Source organism: Notamacropus eugenii, chromosome 5, assembly GCF_028372415.1.
Source record: "Notamacropus eugenii isolate mMacEug1 chromosome 5, mMacEug1.pri_v2, whole genome shotgun sequence".
NCBI lineage: Eukaryota > Metazoa > Chordata > Mammalia > Diprotodontia > Macropodidae > Notamacropus > Notamacropus eugenii.
In genome coordinates this window covers 4,209,892-4,226,523 of record NC_092876.1, presented here as the reverse complement: position 1 = coordinate 4,226,523, position 16,632 = coordinate 4,209,892, and the positions used below count along the sequence as shown (strand labels likewise).

General features: G+C 37.9%; 1 protein-coding gene across 1 annotated transcript in view; it reads left to right on the top strand.

Moving 5' to 3' along the window:
* Positions 1-6,806, top strand: part of LOC140508145 (uncharacterized) — a 29,449-nt gene extending 22,643 nt beyond the window's left edge. Inside the window, exon 6 of the mRNA XM_072615908.1 lies at positions 4,712-6,806. The gene's annotated coding sequence lies outside the window, so the exon portion shown is untranslated. The remainder of the gene's footprint in view (positions 1-4,711) is intronic.
* Positions 6,807-16,632: the final 9,826 nt, after the last annotated feature.

Genomic DNA, 16,632 nt, shown 5'->3' with positions numbered 1-16,632 from the left:
GGGAGGTTGGACCAAACAATCTTCCTATTATAATATTTTCAATTTGGAATGTGCTTAAAATATGTCCACCCAAGCAAGTACCCTTATCCACAAAAACAATAAAGGTAGATGCAGCCTCTGGTACCAAAGAGGAGGAAGACCTGATGGAGTGTGTCACACAAAAATTTAAAATAGAGTCACCTCCTCCCACTGCTCCTCCATTATACAGGTCTAGATCACAAGTTTGTGAAGAAATCTAGGAGCCTGAGGGATTGTACGAAAAGCCCTTTGACAAGCCATAGAAAGAGGAGAAGAAATACCTTTGGAAATGAGGCTAGCATTGCCAGTAATAGAAACTTCAGATCCCAATAACCCAGGAACGGCTATAAGAGAACACACTCCTCTGGATTTTGAATTCTTAAAGAAATTAACCAATTATGGATCAAATAGCCCTTACATTCAATCCCTTCTAGAGAGCATTTCTCAAACAGCCCTATGCCCCACTGGTTGGTGCAATTTAGCTAAAGCCACTCTTGAAGGAGATTACTTAGTATGGAAATCTTAATTTAATGAAAGATGTTTAAAGCAACGTATAAGAAATCAAGCCAAAGGTCTAATTTGTGCAGAGGATTTCTGACAATCTTTTCTCAGTTTTTGGATTCTTTTTTTTTATTGTCTGTATATGTGTTCTGTCTCTATGTATTCTGTGTGCATGTGACAGTGTGTTATTGCAGCCAGCCCCATTGCAGCTGAACCTTGGAATGCAGTTATCTCTTTCCCTCCCCCTCTTCCCTTCTCTCTGATGGCTGCAGCATCAGGGAGGAGAATGGGAGAGAGAAAGAGAGAAACAAATCTTACATTATTTAGTTTACATGATTGCTAAAGGCAGTTTCAGGTTAAAAATACAAAGAAATAATGTATTTGCAGTTTTAAAGAGTTTTTGATCAAAGCCCACTAGGAGAACAACTTGGGTACAAAATTTAAGGAAAGCATGAAAGTTTTGGAAATTGTTGAAAAGTTTTTGGTAAAATTCTCTCTCTTTTTCTACCTTCTAACCCTGGACAGGTTGTGAAAGTGGGGAGAAAGACAAGAAGAAATCAGGGAAACTTTTCCCCTCGTATCAGAGAGGCAGACTGACTAGCATTTTAATTATCTCATGCCTCACCTGAAAGAGAAAGGTTTTTGTTTAATGGGAGACAATCAAAAAGTAGTTATTCTGGTCATATTTTAAGTGAAACATATCACTCCTAATTGGATGTCTAAGACAGGTCAGAATTTGTTATATTATTTGGTACTAAGGCAAAGTGGCAAAATGCATAGATCTGAAAAATAAAAAGAGACACCTCAGAGATAAAGCTTTGAACTCTCCAGTAGAGAGGAGGGGACTAGGTGCCACTGGATTTTTTTTTTCCAGTCTCCCACACTTCAACTGACAGTTTCATAGCCCCCTTTTAAAGATTTTTTTAAGGACTGGACACAGAAGTGAAATTTACTTGAGTAAAAGTTAGAACCATTAAGTTTTTTTTACCCTGTAACCCTGACTCTGATCATCAACCTAGGGCTGCAGTGAATACTTAAAACAGCTAAAAACATTTTAATAGATTCTGTTAACTCCTCTCATCCCAGATTAGATCAAGTGAAGAGAGTGCTAAAGTTATCCTCTCCCAGAGTAGGGGATGGGCCAGGGCAGTATGAGATCACAAGCCAACCAGCCTCTACATTTAGTAAGCTTGGTCTTCTATTAATCATTTTTATATGTGATGGTTTGGAAATGTAAATAATGGCACCTGAAGTTCACTCTTTGTATTACTATTGTGCTTCTAAATTATAATAAAATTTGTTTGTATTGTAAAAATTGAATGACCACTGTAATCTAGAATTGATGCTTTCAAAAAACAATTTTTAATCTGAATTTTGTCGAAACTAAGATTTTGGGGAAAATTGTGTACAACCAGTTATGCTATTTTAAATTTTATCAGTCCTGCTAATTTTATCTTATAATGTTTTGTAATAGACATTTAGAAAACCAGGTATTTTCACCTTTGCCTGTTAAAGAGGTTAGAGCTAAAACAATTTGACTATCATTTATAAAAATTGTTAGATTGTTAACTGTTAGATGGAGTTACTGTTTTAATGCTAAACCTAAAACTGAGTGAAAACTTTATTTAGATTGGTTCTGCCCATGCGGAACAGTCCTCCGGTATGTTTGGGGGTTGGCAGGCATGGGGTCTGTGCCAATCTCCTATACTTTGTACAACTGCTAAGGCCCCTGGAAACCATCCATGTGGGCAAGTTCATCAGCCCTAAGAAAGAAACTTGTTTGGCTTATGTAAATTCTAAACAATGAATATGACTTGCTCAGAGGTTGTAATGGATAGAAAGGATTTTTAACAATTGGTTTTTATATCAGGACAAGTTTTAAATTTGAGAAGGAAAGATCTTAAATGGAATCCTTTGTGTATGTGAGTCCTGGTAAATCTTCATTTCTTATAGCAACTCCACGAGAATAGAAATAACTGTATCTGGCTCTAAACTGTGATTAGTGAAATTTGCTGTTTATGGTAAAAGGCATTTGGGACCATAACTATTTTTGTTTTGAGTTTGAATTTGGGTGTAGTTGTCTGCATTAAATCAGTTTCTGAGAGAAATGCCATAATCTACTCAGAGGGAATGTGATCCTTTACTGTTAACAGGTGAAGTTTGTATCTGGAAAGGAAACACCAAAGGGACAATTCTAGCCTCAATCTAGGATGGGAACCCCCTGGTCAGTTTCCCTATTGTGTTCCTTTAAAAAGGAATGTTTCCCACCTCACTATTCCTGAGTCTGGCTATAAAACAGATACTACATAATAGGAAAATTCCACTCTTATCTGAATTTAAACAGTCAAGGATGTTTTATCCTGACATATTTGGTATGTCACATGTCCCTATTTTTTCCTTCTATAGCAAATTTCTATGATCAATAGCAAGTAGTCAGTACGTGTGAGCCCTTTTGTGTAATCTTACTGCAGAACCCAATATTATTTTTATCTGAAATTAGAGCATGTTCAGAAATTTATGTAAACTACTTAAGACTCACCTTAAGATGTCCCCATTGTTTAAAAGGATTTTAAAAGGGGTAGTGTTTTTTTTCTGTAAGCAGTCTCTTACTGTGAGATTCCATTGCACATTTTTGACTAAAGCATTTTGTGATATGTAGGAATTCTGTAATAATTAAGAATTTGGTTTGTTCTAATACTTTGGGAATTCATATTACTTAAGGATATTTTTATACCAACTAAGTTTTAATGAATTTTAATTTTAAAAGGTTTATTTGTTTCAAAGTGAAAAGAGAACTCTCATTTTAAAAGGTTTTAACTAACGTTCTTTTTAAAAGTTTAGTAACTTAAAATCAGGATAAATTTTAAGCTGTTTTAAAAGAAAACACTTTAAATGTTTTAGAAACAATTTCTCTTGTAAAGCCTACTAAATCTTCTAAAAATCTACTAAACCTTCATTTTCAATACAACGTATTGCTAAGTTAATATGTAATGATCTATAAAGCAGAAAAGATCTTACCGTTTTAATCTGAATTTGTAGTCATTCCATGGCCTAAGCAAGAGTTAAAATTAGTGTTCCAACTTATTAACAACTTAACTTCTAAAGTTTTTCTTCCAGAATGAATATAATCAGAAAAGGATAGACAAGCCTGTGAAACAACGATAAACATCTATTCAGTTGTGAGGTTCCAGTTAGAAATCTCTTTTGTTTAAGATGATACAACTATGCTGGTGAAAAGTAATAACTTGTGAGCTGTCTTGTCTATGGTAGAAATATAAAGGAAAGTGAAGCTGTCTGAATAATGGATTCAAGAGATTTAGAAAGATAAATAAAAGCTTGATCAGAAATATGGAAAACAGATAAGGAGGTTGGGAACAAGTGGGAGTCATCCAAACCCTTCCTGTCCCTGGATAGTTACTAAGTATGTCATGAGAGTGTGTGAGGAAGTTTGACAGTATTTTCACACCCACCTCACTTCTAGTCATTTTCTTCCTACTCCTTTTTGGTCTTCATTCGTTTAATCTCTGTGCCAGATTTGTTAGGCTCAATACTCTCCACTTGCAGATGACAGCTCAGGCCGCATACCATCCTCTTTGTCCAAGACCATGACCCATCACCCTCTGAACCAGACACTGGCCAAGTTCCTCATATTGACTAAAGACCCAACCCCTCCAAAAGGGGGATCCCGTGAGGCAGGGACAGTTCTACATCCAATCTCAGCAGGAAGCAATTTCGGGAGCTGAGACCTTCATACTTTACCCCCAAAAGATTTTGGATCCCATCTGTTTAAGGGGGGAATGATGGGGTGCTTGGGCGCATGTACTTGGGCCCCAGTTCTAATATTACATTTCTCTTTACAAATCATTCATATTACAGGAATACCTTATAATCCAACAGGTCAAGCAGTAGTGGAAAGAAAAGACAGGAACATAAAGATGATTTTAGAAAAACTAAAAAGGGGGAAATATGCTACACAGGCCAAAAAGTAGGCTAGATCAAGCAACATACACAATAAACTTTTTAACTTCAGATCATGAGGGCTGTACCCCAACTCAAAAACATTTTAAAGAACAACTAAGAGGAGACATGCCAGGTATTGTGGTCATGTGGAAGGATCCAAAGACAAGGTTATGGTCTGGAAAAGCAAAATTATTAACCTGAGGATGAGGGTATATTTGTGTGTTTTCCACAGGAGAAATAAAAGCAGTGTGGATTCTAGAAAGGACTGCGAGGATGTTGGCAGACCCGAGGATGGAATTGGAGAATTGCATCAGAAAACTTTTACAATTGATGCTGCAGAAAGAACAAGGGGAGGGAAAAGGTGAGACTAATGTCAACAACATTAGTGGAAAACACCAATTGCAGATATTACCAAAGGACTTTTATTTCTGACTATTCAAATAGGATTGTGTCAAAGAAGAGAGGAAGTACAACTATGGACATATATGGACAATCCTCCATTTCTAAGACTGATCACATGGGAAAGTAAAGTAAATGGTACTGTAACAACAGAAAATCACTCAGAGATTTTTGGGTATAAGGCAGTGAGCTACGGAGGAGTGCCAAACACAACTTATACTTACTCCAGTCAGGCATTTCACCCCCCTATTTGCTTGACCACTAGTAATAATATTGAACACTGTGTTCAAGTGAAAAATAAGACCAAAATTGCTCATATAGTAGATCAGAATCAGAGCTCAGGTATATATTGGAAGGTCAGTCTTCTCTCTGTAACAACACAGGAAAGCACCCTAGAAAAGATAATATGGTTGAATATATCATCATGCTTCCAAAGTATAATAAACTGACCTCAGAAGAATTATCCACCATGTCAGACACTGTATCGGGGCATATACAATATGAGAGTGACACTATTGCAAACTTGGATGCTCTATGACCATATATGGTCATGGTATGAACCTCGGTGGGTCATTGATGTCATTGAATCCCCAGGAGGGATACAACATGATCAGATTTGAAAAGCATTCTCTGCCGTAAACTATACTGTGGTGGTTCAAAAATGTACAGGTACAGGATGCTCTAATTATCCTGGTACGTATACCAGAGCCAGCATATTTGCCTGTCTGAGGGGAAAACAAGCATTCTTGATTTCTAATAGTTCCATTACAAATTTCATAGAGGAAAAGGATATCTATAATCGAATTTGTCCAAATGGTGGTCCAACAATGTTGAAACCCCAGTATACCAGGAGAATTGATCTTTATTTTAGAACAACCCCAATATGAAATTTTCCCTGTAAAAATAAGAAAGGGATGGTTTGCACCATCTGATGAAACATTTTATATGTTACAAAAAAGACTAAGAGAAAGGAGGTTTATAGACTGGGTTATTGGTGGAATTGTCTCACTTGTTACTATATCGCTTCTTTAGCAACTTCTGTAACTACTATGCAAAATTCTATTCAAACTGATGACTTTGCTCAAGATTTAGCAAAAAAATATATCTTTGGCACTTAAGACACAAACACATATTGATTGTGATTTTGAACAGAAATTGAATATGTTAAAACAGGCTATTGTATATGTAGGAGATGAGCTTGAACATGTGAAGTTTTGGATGAATTTGCATCGTGATTATCGATACTTATTTCTCTGTGTTACATCTATTCTCTATAATAGGACTCACATCCCCTGAGATAAGATAAAGAATCAGCTAAATGGCATATGGGGAAATTCCATGCTTAGTGCAGATATACAGAGTCTGGCTAACTACTAATCAAATTGCTAACAGTCAGATACCGGGAATTGGTCTTGAGACTATAGCTGAGGATATTTGGAATGCATTGAAGGTCAATCCATTGCAAAATATGAACTCTTTATTAATACATTTTATACCACCATTGATAATATTGGATATCTTTGCCCTCTGTGGCATACCTTTGACCAAAGGCATTATATGCAACTCTCTAACATACTCACAGACTGCACCTTTATAAGGTTGCAAAGAAAAGAATGGGGAGATGTAGAGGGCCAGTACTGATGGAGTCTGGAATGTGAGGCGCTGTCCAGGTTTTACTTGAGACTTATACTAACTTGAGGGCTGCCATTATCAGGAAAATTGACTCACCATTCCACTCTTGATATGCAAGGAGGAGAACATCCTGACCTTGCATGTGCGCCCCAAGGTTGTCTCACTGGAGGAACTAGATTAAGAAGTATAAGAAGCAAACTAAAAATGTTCTCATGGGAATAACCCTGCTTGCTTGCCTGTAAAAACACTATATAAACCCTTCTGCTCAGATTAATAAACGGGAGCTGTTCTTTACACTTTCTGCCTGGCCCAAGTCTTTTCTTCTTTCACGATCTCTCAGCATTCACAATTGGCAGCCCCCGCGGCCTCTCCCTGGCAATATACAAGGAAAATTGCAGGAAATCAGAGACCATGGACCAAGGAAGCCTCCTTACAGAAGATGGCATTTTGGAGGAGACTTGAAGGCCGTCAGGATGCTGAGACAAGGGCCAGCATTCAATGCTTGGGGGGGTGGGGTGGGCAGGAAGGGGTAGGAATCAGTAAAGATGCAGAGTTAGGAGATGTAGAGTCATGTGTGACAAGCCTTAACTTAGCTAAAACCCATTAATAAAGTAAAAAATCTACTTATTTCTGTTTATGCGGAGTACCTAACATGATTATATAAATTTGCCATAAAAGAAGAATCAGGGACACAGCTTCACAGTAGGGGGATAATGGTTCCCTAAATTCATCTCAATTCCAGGCAAAAGTTATACAGATCACCAATTGCATTGAGCCAAAGAGAAAATGTCATACTGGAGAAACTGAGTCAGGGGAATCCTTTCTCAGCCCATGCTGTGAGTTTCTCCCAACTTTTCCCATGAGAAGTCCACCAGAAGATCATGAATTTCAATCCCACAAAGTTACATCATGGATTATGGGTTTAATATCATAATTAGCTTCAGGTGGATTCAGCTCTCAAGGATCACATATGCCTAATAAGAATTGACTAATTTCACACGGGTAATAGTAAGAGATCCATCATGAAAAATCATAACTTATGGTATAACTTAGTACTCATGGTAAATAGATGCTTTTTCATCCCTGGGGTTAACATTACACAACTGACTTCACTTTCAGATGCTTAATAGGAAGAACAAAACTCTTTGCATGGTATGTATAATTATAATCATCCCAAACTGTGTACTGAGAACAGCTGATATGAAAAGTTGTCTGTAGTAAAACATGTTCAGTTATTAGCCACGTCCAGATGGATATAAACATAAACTACTGCCCCCAGAATCCTTTAGAAACGGGAACATCTTTGAGTTTGCATGCCCTTCAGAACATGCTCTACACATATGTTCTATTCTAGCTCAAATAACACACATAAGTAAAATCAGTTTTTTTGTTAAATTACAGAAGGTAGCTCAGAAGTGACTCCTCTTCACTAAGATAACTGGCCATACTGAAATCCTATTCCTTAAAACATAAACAAGAGATTCCTGACTTTAACCTCACAACTACATTTTTATTTCATAAGTTTCTCTACCTTTATCTAATTATCCTTACATCATTGTGAAAGAATGAGATCCTTCAAGTACCGAATTTTACAGATATGGCAAGTTCAAGCACTAATTTAAGTCTTGCTTAGGACATGGAATGGCTACAAATTCAAACCCAGACAGCAAGCTCTTTCACACTTTAATCAGTTTATTACAGTCATCCAGATGCCTTAGATCTAATCTAATGACTGATAGATCCAGTATTGCAATAATAACTTCCATTGTTTACCTACCCTGATAATAGGAATTTTCTATGAGACTGATGAGCAGGGACATGATTATAGCAACACCAGAACTGGTCCTTACAGTCTCCTCCACTCTAAGTAGCCCAGTAGATGGAATCTGGGAGACGGATTTCTTGTATGGGAAAATGAATCGAGTCCAACTAAGCTTAGCCTTCCCAAGGCAACCTCCCTACCTAGTTCCCAGGGATAGATAATTCCTTAGTCTTAGATCTCAGATGTTGCTTAACTTGTGCTGTTGACTGCTGAGATTTTCCTTTAAACACTCAATTAAGGTGGGTCTAAGGACACAACAGATCCAAGAATGAAATTCATAAAGAATTTCAAAAAGCCTTCTCCTTGGCCACAATTGTTTTCAATCCCATCAAATAACTTCAGTTAATTGATTTACAAATAAAATTTATCAGGCCTTCCAAAGTCACACAAAAGATCTTCCCTTAAACATGTAAATAATTTTTTTTACTTAAACGTTCCTTCCTAAAAATATTTGTCTTTAAAAAACAGCTTAAAACGTATCCTGATGTTAAAAAGGTAATCACTAAACTTTCACATATTAAATTAGTTGGAAACACATAAACCAGACCTGCATAACATCATGGGCCACTAATCGTTCTTGCGAATGATTGGTCTTGCAACTTGGTCTACAAAAATGCAAATTCCTGAGCAAAACTGGAGTGAGGGAGAGAGCAGCCAGTTCAGACTGATTGGTCAAGAAGTTTGACCAAGGAAAAGTGGTGAGAAAAAAGATAGCTTGAGGGCTGGAAAGGGTCCCTTATATATGTATGTATGGAGAAGGCAGGTGTATTGGAAGGCAACAGGAAAGGACCAGCTGGTATAACAAGGGTGAAAGTTTGAGAAATTGGGGAGATGAGTGAGGCTGCAAACTGTAAAAGACTCAAATGGCCATGTAGAGGACTGGCCTGGGTAGAGAGAAGGGCAGCCTCCCGAGAGCCTGGAGGAAGGAAGCTACCAGATCACATGGAGGGGTTTGGATATGGAGAGAAGCGGAGTATGTAGCCATTCGATAAACCTTTCATAAGTGCCTACAATATGCCTAGCACTATGCTTAGGGCTGAGGATAAAAAAAAAAGTGTAAAAAAGTCTGAGCCCTCAAGGAGCACCCCTAATAATGGGGGAAAAAACAAGCAAACAAACAACTTGCCAACAAGCTCTAGACAGAATAAAACTAAGGGAAGACACTGGCAGAAGAGTGGTTGGGAAAGGCTCCTTGTGCAAGGAGAGATTTTAGTTGGGTCTTGAAGGTAACTGGAGGCAGACATGAGGAGAAGAGGTCTGTTGGCCATGAAGGATGGAGGGAAATTTCTTGGAGCTGAAAGAAGGGGAATTGTCTTCCTGGAATAGTAAGGAAGCCAGTGTCGTCAGATCGAATAAAAAGTAAGATGTAAGAAGAATGAAAAGGGAAGTGGTGCTGAGCTCAGAAACATCTGTGAATGCCAAAGGATTTTGTATTTGATGCTGGAGGTGGAAGAAAATCACTTGGGACCATGGAGTAGGGGCGTGACAAGATTGGATCTTTGATTTAGGAAAATCACTGTGTTGGCAAACTGGAGCATGCGTTGGAGTGGGATAGTCTTGAACCAGGCCAACTAAGCAGCAGACTCTTTTAGAAGTCCAAGTTTGAGGAGATGAGGGTCTGCACCAAGAAGGTTGGAGCATCAGTGGAGGAAGGGTCATATTTCAGAGATGTTGCAAAGGTGAAAGTGGATAAGACTGGATGAGAGAGGAGTCATAGAGAAGGACTTGATTGTGAGCCTGAGCGACTGGGAGGATGGTGTGGCCCTTGACAGGAATAGGGCAGAGAAGGAGAAAGAAAATGAATTCAATTTTATACTTGTTGATTTTGAGACCTCTCAAATTAGTCATCTATTTGGGAGGCAATTGGGAGCAGAAGGGGCTCAGCTTCAATGGGCTCATCTTTTAAAGTAAGACACAAGGTACCTAGATGAGAGTGATTGGGTGGAATTATCAATTAATATTGCTTAAATGGGTACTGTGAGCCAAGTTCTGTACTCAGGGCTAGCCAAGCAAACCTGAAGAAATATAAATATGCCTAAACTTTCACCATCTCATGGTGAAAGATGACACCCTGAAAAAAAGCAGGAAGTAGGGAAGGGAGAAAGTACCCAATATGAAGGAAGGGGAGAGAAGTGAGTCTGAGAAGGTTCCAAAGTGGTAGAGCCAGTTCAGAGATGGAGAGATATCTGAGATGAGGTTCCTCCTTAAATGGAGGTTGGGAGTTCATAACCTGGCCCAGGGTGGTGAATGATATATGTGGAAAGACAGGGAAGGAAAGAGATTTGGATAGCTTCTCTTGTGAGTGTTTTCTTAGAGGGATCAACTTGGGATTAATTATTAATCAACAAAAGGGGTGACTGCCCCTCCATATTGAGAGACCGTGCTATGAACAACTACTATCCAAAGGACCCTAGTATAAAGGAAAAGTTGGTCAATTCTTGGGAATTTCCAAAAGTGGAAATGGATCAATAAATTCATTACTTGTTTAGAAGTTAATTAATAGAAATAAAGGAGGTTAAAAATAAAATATGGATTACAAATAGAGCATAAATCAGTGTTTTCAGGAAGAAATCATAGCAGCTAGTTGGCAATAGAGTAGCTTAGGTGGCACAGAGCATAGAGTGCCTGGCCTGGAGTCAGGAAGTCTCATTGCCTCTAGTTCAAAACTGACCTCCGAAACATAATAGCTGTGTTATCCTGGGCACATCACTTAACCCTGTTTCCTCATTTGTGAAATAAGCTAGAGAAATAAATGGCAAACTACATATTTATTATTAACAAGAAATTTCCAAACATGGTCTCAGAGAGTCAGACATGATTGAAAAAACTGAACAAAGGAAAAATAAAAATGAGGAAAAATGGAGAATAATTTTATATACATGACAAGGATTGCTTCCAAATAATAGAAGTCCAGAACAAGTCAACGATATTACTATCAAGGAAATGGCAGAAAATGAAATGGAAAAGCATCAAAGACCAAGCACATTGGCCAAATGTGTGTTCTGCTTGTAGCAGATTGAAAAAATAGATGATCCCTGGAAAGGATCAAGATCTTTTCAGATCTGGCCAAGCTCTCCACCATGTTGTCTCCCATCATCCCTATTTCTAAACTTGTTCTCTTGACCTTTGTTCTCCAATGTTCTAAGAGTTCTGAGGGTTGTGTTCTAATCATTTTTTTCTCATAAAGAACCTGACAATGAGTTTCATGAATTAGCTGCAATTTCCAACCCCACTTCATAAAATATTATATTTTTGCTAAGTGAAGGAACTCTCCTTTCCCCATTGAAAGCATTCATTTCTACATAAACAACAAAATTAATGAATATATGCCATTAGGAAATGAAAGCAATTGTTAGCGAAGACATAAGATATTTCGTCTCTTAACACATCATAACCAAAGCCTCTTTAAGCCCTTGGATTAATAATAGACGTCCCTGCCTCTGTCATTTAGGTGACTCAGTGGTACAAAGTCAGGCCTGGATGCAAGAAGACCTGAGTTTTCAAATGCAGTTTCACATATTTACTAGCTGTGTGGCCCTGGGGTGGTCACAAAATCTGTTTTCCTCAGTTTCCTCATCTATAAAGTGAACTAAAGAAAGAAATGACAAACCACTACCATACCTTTGCCAAGGAAACCCCAAATGGGGTAAGGAAGTGTTGGCTGTGGCAGAAACGACTCAATCACAACAAATGTCTTCTTCACTTGCATGGAAACAGTTTCATACCACTCCGTTCAGTTGAGATTGTCATTAATATTGGGTAAGAATCATCCTCCTGTTTTCATGTAGAAAAGACTTTTTTATCTGACTTTAAGGAAATTAACTAGAAGAGTCCTTGATCAAACAAAAGATTAGGGTTTTCAGGAGATAAAACAGGTAATTTTGATTACATAAAATGTAAAAGGTTTAATGTAAACAAGATAAAATGGAGCCAAAATGAAAATAAAATCAGGAAACTGGGGGGCTGGAATTTTTACTTGTTTTAAAGTTTCAATGAGAAGGTCTCATTTCTCAAATATGTAGAGAACTGGGTCTAACTTATACATTCCCTAGTTGACAAATGGTCAAAATATACAAAGAGGGATTTTTTCAAGGAAGAAATCTAAGATAGTAATAGTTACGTAAAGAAATTACCTAAATCACTAATAGAGAAATGTAAATGAAAAACCACTGAGGTCCCACCTCCCATCCATGACATAGGATAAGATGGGAGAAAAGGAAAATGACAAATGCTGGGGGTAGGGATGGGAAAGTAGCTAGAGTAATACCTTGTTGGTGGAGTTGTGAACTACTCCATCCAATCTGGAGCAAAATGTGGCTGTTTTCCCAAAGGGCTATGTAGCTTTGTTTGCCCTTTGACCAGCAAGGTAGTTACATGATCTTTTCTCAGTGGAGATAAGAAGAAAAGGGAAAGGCTCTAGATGTACAAAAGTGTTTCTAGCTGCTCTTCTTGTGGTTGCAAAGAATTGGAAATGGAGGAGATGCAAATCAGTTGTGGAATGGCTATGTTATGATATGAGAATGTGAGGGCACGTAATTATGCTGTGAGAAATAACAAAGGGAAATTTAAAAATTACTTGAGAGGAACGATGTGAACTGATGCAAAGTGAAGTGAGCAGAACCAGGAGGACAATGAAGACAGGAAGAGCAGTCTTGTAAGGAAACACAAAGGGAAAGGACTGTTTAATCTTACTTTGTATCCTCAGCAGTGAGCATAGCACTTGGCACATAGTAGGTGCCTAAAAATGTTTATTGATGGATGTGTAAATGCTTCTTGAATGAACATCATCAAATCCCCCAGTTCAAAAAAATGTGAGGCAATCTCTTATTTTCTGCCCCTCAAGATCTGACAATACCACCTCTAGTGAGGGAAGAAGGCCCTTTTGGAATCAAAGTTCAGGTTTCTTGAGACTAAGATGACTCAAAGATGTCAGTTCAATACATAGTGTTCCAAATGAGATTTATACTTTTCAAAATCAGTGGACCAATAGATAGTCCATCAGATAAAAGTCCCTTCTATATTAGATACAAACTTGTAAATGACAAAGGGGAGGTTTAAAGTAAAGCCTCCTTCCTCTGGAGGTGGTATGTCTCTGCCCTCCTCCCCTGGGCCACAGCTCCCTCTGCCTTCCTTTGGAGCTGAGATATCTCAGCCTTCTGGAAATCAGCTCTGCTGATGTAGGAACCAGGGTGGGACCCTGAACCACACACAGTTCCTGCCTTTACTTGTTGCCCTTTCCACCAGGTCTCTCCTGCCACTCTGCTCTCCCTTCCCCGCCTTGAGCTGTGAGAGGTCTTGGTTACTCAGTGGAGCACTTCATCATTTTATAACAGGATGCCCACTTTTCAGCAGCTTCTTCTTGAGGACCAATAAGATTTAATGAGCTTGCCCAAAGAGAAGGGGTCAAAGCCCTTGGTAAGTTCCCCTAAAGCTTTACAAAAAGGGAAAATTGACAGAGTCCTTTGTACTTTTCTCAAACAGTAAGTTCATATTATTAGTCGTTTTAAAGTAAAATATGCCCAGTTAAATATTTCAGATTGCTCTTCAACGTCAGGTTATATATGGTAACCTCCTTCTCTCACAGCTTAATTCATAATTTCACAGCATCCAGACCAAAAGAGGAGTTCATTACGTAAGGACACATTGCATCAGCCTCTAGCACTCATTTTTCAAATTAGCATTTTTCTACCATGGTTTCCCCAAAATCCCAATCTGAGAAAAATTAGATTCATAATAATAGTAACACAAACAAAGTTATAGATTTAAAACATGAAAAGAAATGCCCACAGAATGACATCCATTCATTTCTGAACAATCTTCCATAGAAAAATCATTTTATCTTCTGTCCATTTGACACTCAAGAGTGTTTGCATTCAGAGAGTAGGATAGAGTAATTCTCATTCAATGCCTTTTAGTTCTTGTTCTTACAGTTCCTAAACATATCACCTTAATGCCAAATTCTAAGTGTCTGATCTACCTATGGAGGGCCAACCATTCCAGTTGTGGCTTTGGTAGAACACAGCACTCATCATAAGGAGAAACAGTGCAATCAAATCTGGATTTACAGTTGCAGCTGCCATATAGAATTTCAAGTTTCCTAAGGGCCATTTGCCTCCAGCACCTCAAAAGTATAGCGCCAGCTACTTTCTTTTTTTGTGATTTTATATTTTTTAAATTTAATTTATTTATTTTTAGTTTTCAACATTCACTTTCATTAGATTTCCAGTTCCAAATTTTCTCCCCATTGCTCATCTCTCTGAACCCCAAGTCAGCATGTAAATTGATATTGGCTCAACATGCACACTCATATTAAGTCTATTTTCACATGTCATATTGTACAGAGGAAATTAGAATCAATGGGAGAGACCAAGACAAAGAATAAATTTTCAAAAAGAGAGAGACAAAATTATATGCTTCAATCAGCATTCCCATTCCATAGTTCTTTCTCTGGAAGTTGTAGTGCCAACATGATATTCACTGTGGTTACAGCTATGAATATGCTGCCACAATTCTGAAGCATGAAATAAAAGACTCTTCACATGGAACACAGAGCCAAAACTTTTACTTAGAAACCAGAAAGCCAAATCCACTATAGTAACAAAGAAATCTGTACACAATAATCATGCAGAGGGCAACACCATCCCCCAGCCTTCCTTCTAATAAGTTTCCCACAAACCATCTCCATTATACCAATCATAAACAAGCTCTCCCACTCATGCTAATCAGCTGCCTTTCCCAGCTGTATGGGCTCTCTGACCAACTTCCTCTCAGTTCTGCTCCACTCTTCTTTCTCCACCCCTTCCTGTTCCACTCATTCAGCAAGTTCCTCCCACCACAGACTCATGTGACTCAGGCTTCCATGTGAACCAGGCAGGTCACATGGGCTTATTAATGAATGGAAAAAAATCTTCCCATTTAAATTACTATTATATTCTTTAAATTACCATTACAGATGTGGGAAGCATTTTCCATCATGAGTCTTTTGGAGTTGTCTTAAATCCTTGATAAGTCTATCAAAGTTAGTTATCATATAATGGGGCAGTTACTGTATACAATGTTCTTCTGGTTGTGCTCATTTCATTCAGCATCAGTTGATGTAAATTTTTCCATGTTTTCTGAAGGTTGCCTGCTCATAATTTTCATTCTTTTTAAAAATTTATTTATAGCTTAAAACATTCAGTTCCAGAAGCTTTGGAGTTTTTAATTTTCTCCCCCTCCTTCCCTTCCCACCTCCCCAAGACAGCACACAAAGTGATATAGACTCTACATATATATTTGTATTAAACACATTTTCACATTAGTCATATTGTAAAGGAGAGTTATAACCAATAGAATGAACCACAAAAAGAAGAAACAAAACAAAAAAGAAAGAGAGCAAAGAGCATGCTTGGATCTGCATTCAGACTCCATAGTTCTTTCTCTGGATGTGGATAGCATTTTCCGTCATGAGCCTTTTGGAGTTGTCTTAGAACCTTTCATTGCTGAGAAGATCCAAATCTAGGAAATTTAGCCATCTCACAATGTGACTGTAACTTTACAATGTTTTCATGACTCTGCTCACTTCACTCAGCATCACTTTATATAAGTCTTTACAGGTTTTTCTGAAGTTTGTCTGCTCATCATTTCTTATAGCACTATAGTATTCCATTACATTCATATACCACAATTTGTCTAGCCATTTCCCAACTGATAGACATCCCCTCAATTTCTGATCCTTTGCCACCACCAAAAAAGCTGCTATAAGTATTTTTGTACACTGGGGTCCTTTTTCCATTTGTATGATCTCTTTATGATACAGACCTAGAAGTAGTATGGATGAGTAAAGGGTATGCACAGTTGTATAGCCCTTTGTGTATAGTTCCAAATTGCTCTCCAGAATGATTGGATCACTTCACAATCCCACCAACAATGCATTAGTGTTCCAATTTTCCCACATCTTCTCCAGTATCTATCATTTTCCTGTTTTATCATGTTAGCCACTCTGATAGGTGTGATGTGGTATCTAAGAGTTGTTTTGATTTGCATTTCTCTCATCAATAGTGATTTAGAGCATTTTTGCATATGACTATATAGATAGCTTCAATTTCTTCATCTGAAAACTGCCTGTTTGTATCCTTTGACCATTTATCAATTGGGGAATGACTTGTATTCTTATAAATTTGACTCAACTCTCTTTTTATAAGTGAGGACTTTATGAGAGACCCTGGTTGTAAAAATTCTTTCCCAGTTTTCTGTTTCCCTCCTAATCTTGATTGCATTGGTTTGTTTGTGCAAAAACTTTCCAATTTAATGTAATCAAA